The following is a 14,097-nucleotide window of genomic DNA, read 5'->3' as shown; positions in this document are numbered from 1 at the left end:
AAAATAAGATACTAATTGAGATGTCTTATTCATTTGAGCCTCTGACAAATGGAAATCTACCTTCGTTTTTCTTTGTTAAAGAAAAGAGCCGATTTTTCATTGTTTTTTTCTTCAGTTTTTTTACATTGTTTTTCATGTTTCTTTCTCCATTTTATTTTTTTATTTTCTTTGTTTTTCGGTTTTCTTTGTTTCCTTTCTCATTTTCACTAGCTTTTCTTTATTTCCCTTCTTTTCATGTTTTTCTTCGGTTTTGTTTATTTTTTCTTGTCTGTTGTTAGTTTTTTTATGTTTTCTCTCGGGTTTCCATTTTTATATACATTTTTCGTATATATAGTACATTTTCCTAATATACTTTTAAAATTCTCCAATTACAAGTTTAACATTGTCTGAAAAGGAATACAAGTTTAATATTTATTGAATACACAATCAACATTTTTTCTACAAAGATTTACATTTTTCAAATACCGGATTAACATTTTTGGATACATGGTCTACATTTCTTCTATGAACATTTTACATTTTTTTTCAAATCCATGATTAATATTTATCAAATACAAGTTTAACTTTTTTTAATACATGGTCAACATTTTTCTTATACACATTTAACATTTTTTCAAATGCTTTGTTAACATTGTTTCCATAAACATTTTTTTTCAAAGTTGATTAAAATTATCCAAGTAAAAGTTTAACAGACAAAAATGAGGCATTGGCCTCCCGCACACTGGGCTGGCCCATATGCTCGCGCGGCAGCGACACGCTTCAGCGACGCCGGTTACAGTACATACTGTAAACCAGAGCACACCCGTCGCCCCGTTCTAGGCTATAACTTCTCTATTTTCTCTGTTACACAGTGTGGCCGTGCTGGTTCAAACTCACAACCTCAACATTCTAAGGATACAACAACAACCACTATGATATTCACCCGGTCGTGCACATTATCTCTTTTCCTTTCCCTTTTATTTCTTTCTTCAGTTCGCGGGTTTTTTTTGGGTTCGCTGGTCATTTTTCTGTATGTTTTTATTTAGTTATTCTTTATTCTTTGTTTTTTCCTTTTTTGTTTTCTTAAATAAGCGGGTCTTGTTTTCAAATTTGTCAACTCTCTCTTTTCAAAACCGATGAACTTCTACTCAAATTTGTTAACTTTTTTTCAAATTTGATGAGACCTTTTTTTAAATCAATGAACCTTTTCAAATTCCATGACTTTTTAGTTATGTGAACTTATTTTCCAAAATAAATGAATGCTTTCCAAAATTGGTGAACTTTTTGCAAAAGCGATGAACTTTTTTTTTCAAAATTGATGATTTTTTTTGAAAACTGAATGAGTTTTTTTTCCAAAATCAATGACTTTTTTTTAAAAGTTATTTTAAAATTGGCTAAACTTTTTAAAATTTTACTGAACTTATTTTCAAAATTGATGAACTTTTTTCAAAACAATGAACTTTTTTCTATATTGATTAACATTTTTCAATTAGATGAACATTTTTTCAAAATAGATGAACATTTATTTCAAAGTTGTTAACCTTTTTAAAATTGATGAACTTTTTTTTCAAAACTGATGAACCCTTTTCAAACTCACTATAGTTTTTCAAAATCGATGATTTTTTCAAATTGACTATAATTTTTAAAATTCTTGTACTTTTTTTTTCTCAAATTAGTGAACTTCTTTAAAATTTTAATAAATCTTTTTGAATATGCTAGTTTGATTCAAATAGCGCCGCTACAAATCCAAGCATGCGCACTACAAGTAGTCACTAGCACCGAGGTGATACATTGGTAGCCAACCAATTTCACAATTGTTGTGGTTTGAGTTGGATTCCCCGCAACAACTTCCTTTTTGGTGGGTTTTCGCATACATATGCACTAGCGTTCATGAGACGTCCCACTAGATGTTGCGTGTGAGCGCCAGTTCGCTTTCGTGACGTTTAAAGCGCGAAATATGAGGTCCCATACCTTGCAACAGGTCGGATGGTAGGAGCAACTAACGAAGGAGTGCTCCTTCGGGAGCCATGCCGGGGTCACCCTTTGGGGCGCTCCCTTCGTTTTTTTTTTCGCATGCGTTTTTGGCATTTTTTTTGTTTTTCATCTTTTTGGTTTTTCACTGGTCTTTTTAGCTTTTGGACATAAAAATACTCTTTTTGCTTCTACAAGAGGCATGACTGTGTCTCGTGCCTCTCATAAACGAAAAAACACGCTTTTTTTCTTCCGCGAGAGGCACGGTTGTGCCTCTTGAAAACAGAAAACATGATTTTTTTTCCTTCTATAAGAGGCATGGATTTGCTTTCGTAAGATGAACGAATTTGCTTCCGCGAGAGACACAGCCGTGTCTCTTAGAAATGAAAAAAAACATGTTTTTTGTCTTTTCGCGAGAGGCACGGCTGTGCCTCTTTCGGAAAGAAAAAAAAGTGCTCCTAGTTAGTTTTTTTTGTGAAAAAATTTCGTTAAAATCTATTAACATGAAACCTAGTTTTGAAGATTTGGACTGAGAAATTTAACAGTGAAAACGCTTTAAGATTTGGAGCATAGTTTAAGAGATATAATGTTTTGAATAAATTGATCTACGGAAAAAAGAAAAACTCCCACAAGTAACATACATGTAGTGCGTCACTTGTAGTAACGCGAATATAGTGCGTCACTCGTTGAAACCTGAGGAGGCGAGAATCTCTTTTGCAAAGAGTCCTTCTTAATTTGTGATTTCGTCGAATGGTACCATTTTTTTAAGCTGGGGCTTATGCTTTTTTAGGCATAGTTGGGGCGTATGTGCGTCCTCCGACGAAGCGGATTCCAACTGTTCGTCTTTTGAAAAAGAAAAAAATGTACTCCTGGTTTGTATTTTTGTGAAAAAATATTCGTGAAAATCTATCAACACAAGATCTAGTTTTGAAGATTTGGACATGAGAAATCCATCGGTGAAACGATTCAAGATTTGCACACATAATTTAAGAAAGAATGTTTTGAATAAATGAATCTAAAAAAAAGAAAAACTCAAATAGTACACATGTAGTGCATCATTTATCGTAATCTGAGAAGGTGGGAGTGACCTTTGCAATGAGTGTTCCTTAATTTGTGATTTCGTCGGATTTTTTCCTTTGAGGGGTACGATCTTTTGAGTAGGGGCGTATGTACGTCCTCCGACGAAGGGATTCCACAGCCCCGTCGTCGCCTGCCTGGGCCTCGACATATGGCCCAATGAAGCCCAATCCCACACGAGAAGGAAAAGCGTCGGTCGGAGTCCTTCCCCACGGACCTCCTCGCGCGTCCCAAAATTGACATATGTTTTTATTTAGTTATTCTTTATTCTTTTTTTTTCCTTTTTTGTTTTCTTAAATAAGGGGGCCTTGTTTTCAAATTTGTCAACTCTCTCTTTTCAAAACCGATGAACTTCGATTCAAATTTGTTAACTTTTTTTAAATTTGATGAGACTTTTTTCAAAATCAATGAACTTTTTCAAATTCCATGATTATTTAGTTATGTGAACTTATTTTCTAAAATAAATGAACTTTTTGCAAAAGTGATGAACATTTTTTTTCAAAATTGATGAGTTTTATTTCAAAATTGAATGAGTTTTTGTCCAAAATCGATGAACTTTTTTTAAAAAGTTATTTTCAAATTGGATAAACTTTTTTCAATTTTACTGAATATATTTTGAAAATTGATGAACTTTTTTCAAAACCGTGAACTGTTTTCTATATCGATTAACATTTTTCAATTGGATGATTTTTTTTTCAAAATGGATGAACTTTTTTTTCAAAGTTGTTAACCTTTTTAAAATTGATGAACTTTTCTTTTCAATACTGATGAACCCTTTTGAAACTCACTATAGTTTTTTGAAATCGATATTTTTTTTTCAAATTGACTATAATTTTTTAAATTCTTGTACTTTTTTTTTCTCAAATTAGTGAAACTTTTTAAAATGTTAATAAACCTTTTTAAATATGCTAGTTTGATTCAAATAGCGCCGCTACAAATCCAAGCATGCGCACTACAAGTAGTCACTAGCACTGAGGTACATTGGTAGCCAACCTATTTCACAATTGTTGTGGTGTGAGTTGGATTCCCCGCGACAACTTCTTTTTTGGTGGGTTTTCGCATACATATGCACTGAGCGTTCATGAGACGTCTCACTAGATGCTGCGTGTGAGCGCCAGTTCACTTCTGTGACGTTTAAAGCGCGGAATAGGAGGTCCCATGCCTTGCAACAGGTTGGATGGTAGGAGCAACTAACGAAGGAGTGCTCCTTCGGGAGCCATGCCAGGGTCAAAATATATATATGTTTTCCATCTCTTTGGTTTTCCATTGGTCTTTTTAGCTTTTGGACACAAAAATTTCTATATTTTGAACATAAAAATACTTTTTTTTTACTTTCGTGATAGGCACGTATTTGCTTCTGCGAGAGGCATGACCGTGCCTCGTGCCTCTCGTAAATGAAACAACATGCTTTTTTCCTTTCGCGAGAGACACGGTTGTGCCTCTTGAAAACAGAAAAACGTGATTTTTTTCCTTCTATAAGAGGCACGGATTTGCTTTCGTAAGATACACGAATTTGCTTCCGCGCGTGTCTATCAGAAATGAAAAAAAAACATGTTTTTTTTGTCTTTTCGCGAGAGGCACGGCTATGCCTCTTCCGGATAAAAAAAAAAGTGCTCCTAGTTAGGGTTTTTTGTGAAAAAAGTTCGTTAAAATCTATTAACATGGAACCTAGTTTTGAAGATTTGGAAGTGAGAAATTCAACGGTGAAAACGCTTTAAGATTTGGAGCATAGTTTAAGAGATATAATGTTTTGAATAAACTGATCTACGAAAAAAAGGAAAAACTCCCACAAGTAACGTACATGTAGTGCGTCACTTGTAGTAATGCGCATATGGTGCGTCACTCATCGAGACCTGAGGAGGCGAGAATCTCTTTTGCAAAGAGTTCTTCTTAATTTGTGATTTCGTCGAATGGTACCATTTTTTTAAGCTGGGGCTTATGTTTTTTTTTTTGAGGCATAGTTGGGGCGTATGTGCGTCCTCCGACGAAGCGGATTCCAAAGCCCCCGTCGTCGCCCGCCTGGGCCTTGACATATGGCCCAATGAAGCCCAATCCCACACGAGAAGGAAAGCGTCGGTCGGAGTCCTTCTTCCCCACGGACCTCCTCGCGCGTCCCAAAATACCAGGAGAGCCCCCGCCGCCTCTTCGATTCCCCAATCCCCACTTCCCCGTCTCTTCCACGGACCCCCAAAAAATCCCAAATTGCCGGCGGAACCCTAGCTCTGGTGCTACTGCCACCTCCACCGGCGGAATCGGCGGCGGCTCCTTCCCGGCGCTACACCTCGGAGGTTGCGCTGCTCGGCCCGTCCCCGTCGCGTCCTTCCTCCGGCTACACCTTCAGGATTTCGCGCCGCTCTCGTCCGAGGGCTTTGCACCGTCCTCTTACCTCTGTGCACATGTATGATTTTGCCCTTGGTAGCAGTAGTCTCTGTTCTTGGCCCTTCTGTCGTTGGTGTAGGTATGCACCCCCGATGCTATTGCAGCTGATCTCCCTAAAAGAAGTTTGGTCCTTATGCAATGCAATTCATTGAGGGACACAAGTAGTCCCGCAGACCGGCTTCCGATCTCTATTGATTCTGATTCCTTCACCAAGTAGTACTATTAGTATTCTGCGCAATTAGTAATTACAGTATTTTAGATATCAATGGACCATCAAAACTTCAGAGAAAAATTCTTATAAGCTGCTAACTCTTCAATCCTTGCTAGATTGTCTGTCAGCTAATTAATTAGCTGATAACTTGTGATACATGTTCTTGTCATAGATAGATCGGATACATTAGCCATGGCTTCTGGCTATCAATAGAAGCACACAAAAGTTCTCTAAGCACATAACTGATAATATCCAAAATAATAACATCATGTTAATGGCCGGCTATGTCTGAATACCATATTTAGTCCAAGTACTATTGCTTGTTTACCAGAGTGGCTTTTCTCCCTGGTAATATTTCCAATTCTTTGTTATTTAGATGATGCATGTTATAGTCTCAGGTTTATATTATTGTCCATTGTAGGTGTTATCCGTTCATGTGCAAAGCAGGACGATTACACCATCAACGGGTGTCGGACATGGACTCTTCCACCCTCCTTTGCCAGTGTTGTGTCATGCTCGAGCATGCCATCAACTTGTGCCGGACACGGACTCCACATGAAATCCCTCCTTTGCCACATAATAGGCATCGAGTGCTCTACGGAAGCATCCAATCTCGCTGTTCTACCAACTTCGCCGGAACACCGACCACCGGTGCTCCACCTGAGGTACGCTGGATCACATGCCAAGCTAAATGCGGCTCTGCTGTTTTAAATAAGACATGATTTTTAGCTTCCATCGTTAATACCTTGCCATGTACGGACAATCTGCAGAGTTTGCAAAGAAAAAAGTGAAACCTATAATGATGAGTGATGACTATGGTATTATATCCATCTAATTATCAGAATTAGATAGGCATGTAGTATAGAGAGGGACATATCAAGTTTACTATGAACTCAAACAGGACATGTTTGACAAACAACACATGATCAGGCTCTTTAATTGAGTAGTATTATTTAGGGAGCAAAGATGCACACCTGCCTTTCTTGTGCTTTGCTGGGAGTATATAATTTCATTCTGTTCACCTTGTGGGTTGGTGTGCTAGATTGCCACCCTAACATGTTGTCGATTATATCTAATCAGTATACACTATGTTTCTGTGTTGTTCTAATGGATTGAAATGAACATAAATCAACCAAGTATATTTACATGGCCTTATACTATGCTTTTCGGCTAGGTTGTTTTCAACTGGAGACAAATCAGTGTTATTGTCATGCATCGAAGAAGAGCTCGACCTTATTGCTAACATGTAAGCAGCTGTGTTGCCTTCCTAGTCCGATCATGGATTTTAAGCATACTACTAACAAAATGTTGGTGAGTGTGGCAGGTTTTAACTAATTCAGAACATGGCCAGTACTGAATTTATAGTACTGAATCTACACTCTAAAATATGTCTATATACATCCGTACGTAGTCCTTATTGAAATCTCTAAAAAGACTTATATTTAGGAACAGAGGGAGTAGTTCTGTATTAGCAGATCCCTCTATGGGTTCTGCAGTTGTATTGCTGATAGGTGTGTGGCTGGATGATTTTGATAGATGATGTATTTGTGGGTCTGGTGCTCATTATAATTGTGTGCTGGTAACAAGGATAAATGAGAAATTCTCCTGAGTTGCGTTTAATGTGAATGACCCTACTCAGCATGAGCTTAACAGTTAGTGTTCTTGTGGTACTTTGTGGTACTTACCTTGCTTGCCATATGTTTTTTTTTTGAACGGTCAACGGGGGGGGGTCTTTGTTAAATGTACAAGGTATGCTCGCTGTGATATGTCTTAGCACTTCGATAAGCTGACACAAGGTATCCTGATTGTAGTTATATTAATTCAGTTTAACAACAATGGTAGATAGTGTCAAAATTCCATTGTTGTATATAGCATCAGGATTTTTACAAGAACTTAACATCTCTTTTCTCAACCAGAATTTCAAATCATAGACGATGGGTGTTGAACTACTAGAATATTTATGTCCTCGTTGCAAAGCATAGGCATATGTGCTAGTTTATTCCAAAGAGAATCATGTTTTTTTAAGGAGGGAGGCTAGCTTCTATAGACTTGCATATGTTTGTAACGTTTCCCTTTGCTACCTTGTCAAAGTGCAAATTTCCAGTTTTTGTGTGTGCCAATCCATTTATAAGCTGTTGTATGCTACAATTTCGAACAAACTATGACAAATGTTGTGGTAATGAATCCTTGTGATTATTTATTGATTTTTTTGCCCTTTCCTCCATCGCTCAGTTCAAAGGTTGGCAGATGCTTACTATGCTGCTTTGGTCTGTATGTAGGTTTTATTGCAGACCATGCTGTAGAGTCGCACAAACCGCAAGTGCTGCTTTTGCTTTGTGACATTTTCAGATCCGCAGGTAGTTTAAGTATAACTTGCTCATGTGGTTAGGCCATATACCCAATAGATATTCAAATCTTCTATGTGTTGCATGGTAAATGCATTGTCAAGCACCATCATGGTGGTTGCACAGTGTCTAGTTACAATTCTCTGAAGGTCATTAGTAAAACAGGAAGTCTAACTCCCTTTTCCCCTCATTTCCTACAGATAGATCCGCTGATGGATTTAAGTTTTCATTCACCAACTACTCAATTCCTCGGAGATGAGGATCGTTCTGTAGCTCATGTGAGTTCACTCTATAAGCACGATACAACATGCATGCATATTTGTTCGACACCTTATCATTAATATATTCCTTTTGAAATCGCAAACTAGCTATTTATTAAGTTTTTGTCAAAGTTCGGAAGATTTTTGTATTTTCCATCATGTGATGCACTGGTTGGGATAGATATTGCTTTCTGGAGGATGGTGATAAGTTTAAGGTACACCCTTGTGTTTATGTACGATGTTATAGAGTATAGACATGGGCCAGACATCTAGTCAAACCTACATAGGATTTCTAAAATGATATAATTACTGTTACATGTCAACCGACATCAAAAGAATCCACAAAACGTGGACTACCAGTGTAGTGAAGAGGATGAGGGGGAATCATCGGGGAAGCCTTAGGGGATGAGTGGGGCGAGGTAGCCCGAGGTAACAAACAAGGTGGTGAAGCGACATGTGATGATGGCATTGGGTATACAACAATAGTACAGGAAGACACGGTGGGATGGGTGGATGAGGGCAAATACATGAGTGATAGGTGTATTGAGGAAAGAAATATCGTTAATGTTGGAGGCCAAAGGAGACGATGGACCTGAATAGAAAGGAGACAATGGGTCAAATTAGTATTTGAAGGCCGGTGTTAAAGTTTGCCAAAAAAGGGGATTATCATTTGGGCTTGATAGAGTATGAATATATCTCACTTGGTCCTGTTTGCATCAAAAGCGTGTCCCACTTTGGAGAAGAATACACCAACCATTTTGGTAGTGGGCCTAACTCTTCTCAACAATACTGTTTAGGCCTTATTCCCCTAATACGCTAGTCATTGTCTCCTTTCCCGTATTTTTGTTAATCTCACTCACAAACACTTCATGATTTGAGTGAGGGAATGCTAGCTGCCATGGCGGCATTGTCCCCTCCATGAGATTGAAGGCTCTAGCAACATCGTGTGAGAGGCATGAAGGCTCTGGCGACATCATGGGAGAGGCATCAACGCTAGTGAGTTTGCCACGACGGCAGCCGCGGAGCATATAGTGGAGGGTAGAGGTGCACTTGGACACGGGGCACTGTAGTTTGTTTCTTCTTTCGGGCGAGTGGCAGCTAGATAGACAAGACTCCCGATAAGATAAACGGTGTTAGATCAGACAAAGTGTCACCATCAACAGGAGTCGTAGCAGTGCGCTCATCATTAAGAGCGGCACGAGCAAGATCTTGGATTACTTTTCTTGAGCAAAAAGACCTCAATCCCAAGAAAGTAGCGAAGTGGGCCAAGATTAGACATAAGAAACTGCTCACAAAGATGTGCCTTCACAAAATCAACGGTAGCCATCACAGTGGTAAAACACTCAAAACCAGGCGCTAGGGCTTGCTTAACGCCATAGAGAGCGACGAAGAAGACATACCATGTCGCCAGGAACAGAATACCCAAGTGGTGGTTGCATGTAAACCTTCTCACATAGCTCATTGTTAAGAAAGCCATTCTTAGCATCAAGCTGAGAGACTACATAATTCTCATACTTCTCCAATTATTGCAAATCCAACATAATCAGAGAGGCAAAGGAGATGGACCCAGACATCAGAGAGAACAAGGTCCATCTCCTTTGCCATTCTTAGTCATTCTTAGCCATCACGTCATTTTGAGCATGAGCATCAAGAAAAGAGATTTGAGCAACAACTCCCTGCTCAGCAAGGACTCCATGCAAGAGCTTGGAGATATACTCTTTAATAGAGTCATCGCATAACACAATAAGGGTAGAGAACTAAATGTGAACTGTGGCAGCAAAACGCCTATATATTAAGACCTCACTACGAGAAGAAATAAAATATATCCAGGTGTCTGGAGAGAAATCATCTTTAAAGATAATATACTAGCGATGACCTACTTTTGAGGCAAAGGAGATGGACCCAGACATTAGAGAGAACAAGGTCGAAACGACGGTGAGACATAGTCTCGCTATGAGTATAAGGTAATTGGACCTGTTTACCAAGCCGACAACCCTGATAGTCTAAAGACATCACCGGAGACGGAACCAAGAGGACCACGTCGAACTAAGGATGAGAGACGAGGGCCACACAAGTGACTCAAGGAGATGATGCCACTTCTGAAAATAACTTGTAAACAAGGCAATAGAGGCGGAGAGACTGGCTGTAGTGGCCAGCATCCCACGTGCTTGTGCACTCTTCGTTCCCCGCTGATTTGGGTTGGTGTCCTTGTCCTGTTTGCGGATTTTGTGTCACGCACTTGATTAAGCATTCCACGTTCTCCTACAGTGTGCCCTTAGCCTTGGCGATAGGTAGCGCCGTGTTCTCGGGCGTGTCTCGTGCATAAAATCCAGGTATGCGCCGATTGTCCGAGCTCTTGCTCGCCATTGGTGGTGCTCGAGCGTGCGGTTATGGTGTCGCCCATAAAGGGAACACGGGATGTGGGATCGAGACAGCACACATAGCAATCCGCCACCGGGCAAAGGATGCCCATCCGGACTTATAGGGAGCGGAGGTGGACACAAGGTGGATGAGTGTGCTCATCAGTAAGAGCAACACGAGCAATAAGTCCTGGATATGCTTCTCTGAGGAAATAAAGAAGCCATTAGAGGTAGAAGAAACCTCAATCGCAAGTAATGACAAGGACTAAGATCAGAGATAACAAACTCATTATGACGAGCCTTCACAAAGGCAATGTACTTGTGAGTCGTCGCCAGTTGAGACATAGAAGATGGCACATTAGTAGACACACCCACAACATGCGGACGACGTGTATAAAAGTGAGGAAAAGATAGTAGAGTACGAGCAGGAATTATCGAGACAAATCTCAAGTCATGGTGACAAGGAAGCTACCAGTGATGAAGGTGTATGATAAGCGATGTGAGGAAATCATAGGAGATTATGCTGGATCTGCAATAGTCAAAGAAGCAGGAGGAGTACGATGAATGGATAACGGCTCAACAAGAGTGATAGGAGTGTCGGGAAAGTGAGGAAAGAGATATCCTCCAATAAAGAAGTTGATGAAAATGAGCACGTGTAGAAGGGATGTGACTCATCAAAAGTCACATCCCAAGAAATAGGCATCCAACAACCAATATGATCCCAACAACGATATCCCGTATGCTCATCACTGTATCCTATGAGGACACACTCAACAGACAGGCAGTCAGTTTGGTGCCTTAACAAGGGGCAAGAAGGACATAGCAAACACAACCAAACAATTAAAGCACCGAATAATCAAGAAACAATCAAAGAGACGCTTGAATGGAACACCACCTTGTAGAGCAGTGGATGGTTGAAGGTTAATGAGATAGATGGATATACTTCTCCCAGGAAATAAAGAAACCATTAGATGTAGAAAGAAACCTCAATCTCTAAAAAGTTAATATAATTGCGATGACCTACTTTTGAGGCAAAGGAGATGGACCCAGACATCAGAGAGAACAAGGTCGAAACGACGCTGAGACATAGTCTCGCTATGAGTATAAGGTAATTGGACCTGTTTACCAAGCCGACAACCCTGACAATCTAAAGACATCACCGGAGACGGATCCAAGAGGACCACGTCGAACTAAGGATGAGAGACGAGGGCCACACAAGTGAGTCAAGGAGATGATATCTGAAAATAAGCAATCCGCCACCAGGCAAAGGAGCAAGGAGCCCATCCGGACTTACAGGGAGCGGAGGTAGACACAAGGTGGATGAGTGTGCTCATCAGTAAGAGCAGCATGAGCAATAAGATCCTGGATATGCTTCTCTTAGGAAATAAAGAAGCCATTAGAGGTAGAAGAAACCTTAATCGCAAGTAGTGATGAGGACTAAGATCAGAGATATGAAACTCATTATGACGAGCCTTCACAAAGGCAATGTACTTGTGAGTCGTCGCCAGTGATGATTCACATATAAAAGAAGTGTTCGACCATGAGTTGAATGGTGGACAGGAAGTGCAGGATCATGAGAACTCACCGAAAAAACTAGCCGCAGTTAGCACTAAGATGAAGTGCTCAAACCAGGCAGGAGGGGTTTACTCAAGACCATATAAAGAGCGATCAAGAGGACAAACAGTGCCATCCGGAAGAGAATACTCATGTAGTGGCTACATGTAGGCATTCTTACATCAAGTTGAGACATACCGGCGGCAAACAGAACCATCGGTCTTAACCTTTTAGATCCACTCAGAAGTGATGAGATGTGCACGAGGAAGAGAAATGAGATCCCACGCGCCGATGTGGTCAAGAGCATCAATCAAGCTTCGACGGCATCACATGCAGCTATTCACGATGAACAACGTCAGGATAAGAAGTCGTCTCAAGAATAGCAGCGCCAACGGTTGGAAGACCACAAGTAGGAAGCGGATGAGGCCGCAAGCCATAAGTAGGCTGAGACAAGGAAGAAGTCACATTAGTAGACACACCCACAACACGCGGATGACGTGTATAAAAGTGAGGAAAAGATAGCAGAGTACGAGCAGGAATCATTGGGACAATCTTAAGTCATGGTGACAAGGAAGCTAGCAGTGATGAAGGTCTGTGATAATCGAGGTGAGGAAATCATAGGAGATGATGTTGGATCTGCAATAGTCGGAGGAGCAGGAGGAGTACGATGAATGGATAACGGCTCAACGGGAGTGATAGGAGTGTCGGGAAAGTGAGGAAAGAGATATCCTCCAATAAAGAAGTTGATGAAAATAAGCACGGGTAGAAGGGGTGAGACTCAACAAAAGTCACATCCCTATAAATAGGCATCCAACAACCAACATGTTCCCTAACGATATCTTGTATGCTCATCGTTGTATCCTATGAAGACACACTCAATAGATTGGCAGTCAGTTTGGTGCCTTCACGAGGGGCAAGAAGGACATAACACAGCCAAACAATTGAAGCGCCAAATAATCAAGAAACAGTTAGATAGACGCTTGAAAGGAACGCCACCCTATCGAGGAGCTGATGGCTAAAGATTGATGAGATAGATGGAAGTGCTGACAGGCTCGGCCCGAAAGTGCGGCGGAAGAGAGGTGACGACCATCAAAGCATGAGCCTTCTCAAGGTGACGATGTTTGCGACGCCATTTTGAGCATGAGCAGTTGAGCACCAAGAAAAGAGATTTGAGCAACAACACCCTGCTCAACAAGGACTCCACGCAAGACCTTGGAGATATACTCTTTAGCAGAGTCATCGTATAACACAATAAGCGTAGAGAACTGAATGTGAACCGTGGCAGCAAAACGCTTATATATAGATAAGACCTCACTATGAGACGAAATAAAATATATCCAGGTGTGCGGAGAGAAATCATCTACAAAGATAATATACTAGCGATGACCTACTTTTGAGGCAAAGGAGATGGACCCAGACATCAGAGAGAACAAGGTCGAAACGACGCTGAGACATAGTCTCGCTATGAGTATAAGGTAATTGGATCTGTTTGCCAAGCCGACAACCCTGACAGCCTAAAGGCATCATCAGAGACGGATCCAAGAGGACCACGTTGAACTAAGGATGAGAGACGAGGGCCACACAAGTGAGTCAAGGAGATGATATCTGAAAAAAAAACTTGTAAACAAGGCAATAGAGGCGGAGAGACTGGCTGTAGTGGCAGCGGATGGACTTGATCCAGCATCCCACGTGCCTGTGCACTCTTCGTTCCTCGCTGATTCGGGTTGGTGTCCTTGTCATGTTTGTGGATTTTGTGTCACGCACTTGATTAAGCATCCCACGTTCTCCTACAGTGTGCCCTTGGCCTTGGCGATAGGTAGCGCCGTGTTCTCGGGCGTGTCCCGTGCATAAAATCCAGGTATGCGCCGATTGTCGGAGCTCTTGCTCGCCATTGGTGGTGCTCGAGCGTGCGGTTATGGTGTCGCCCATAAAGGGAACACGGGATGTGGGATCGAGACAGC

The 14,097-nt window shown here is 40.8% G+C and overlaps 1 protein-coding gene across 5 annotated transcripts in view; it reads left to right on the top strand.

Annotated features, from left to right (window-relative positions):
• The first annotated feature begins 5,137 nt into the window (after positions 1-5,137).
• The window catches only part of LOC125509748, a 32,322-nt gene continuing 23,362 nt past the window's right edge, over positions 5,138-14,097 (top strand). For 4 of the 5 annotated variants that reach the window (XM_048674780.1, XM_048674778.1, XM_048674783.1 and 1 more), the window contains exons 1-5: positions 5,138-5,425; positions 6,039-6,282; positions 6,792-6,863; positions 7,897-7,974; positions 8,163-8,240. The gene's annotated coding sequence lies outside the window, so the exon portion shown is untranslated. The remainder of the gene's footprint in view (positions 5,426-6,038; positions 6,283-6,791; positions 6,864-7,896; positions 7,975-8,162; positions 8,241-14,097) is intronic. The other variant, XM_048674781.1, reaches the window with a different exon arrangement.

The sequence above is a fragment of the Triticum urartu genome, chromosome 5 (genome assembly GCF_003073215.2).
Source record: "Triticum urartu cultivar G1812 chromosome 5, Tu2.1, whole genome shotgun sequence".
Taxonomy (NCBI): Eukaryota; Viridiplantae; Streptophyta; class Magnoliopsida; order Poales; family Poaceae; genus Triticum; species Triticum urartu.
This window is presented reverse-complemented; position numbering and strand designations above follow the sequence as displayed.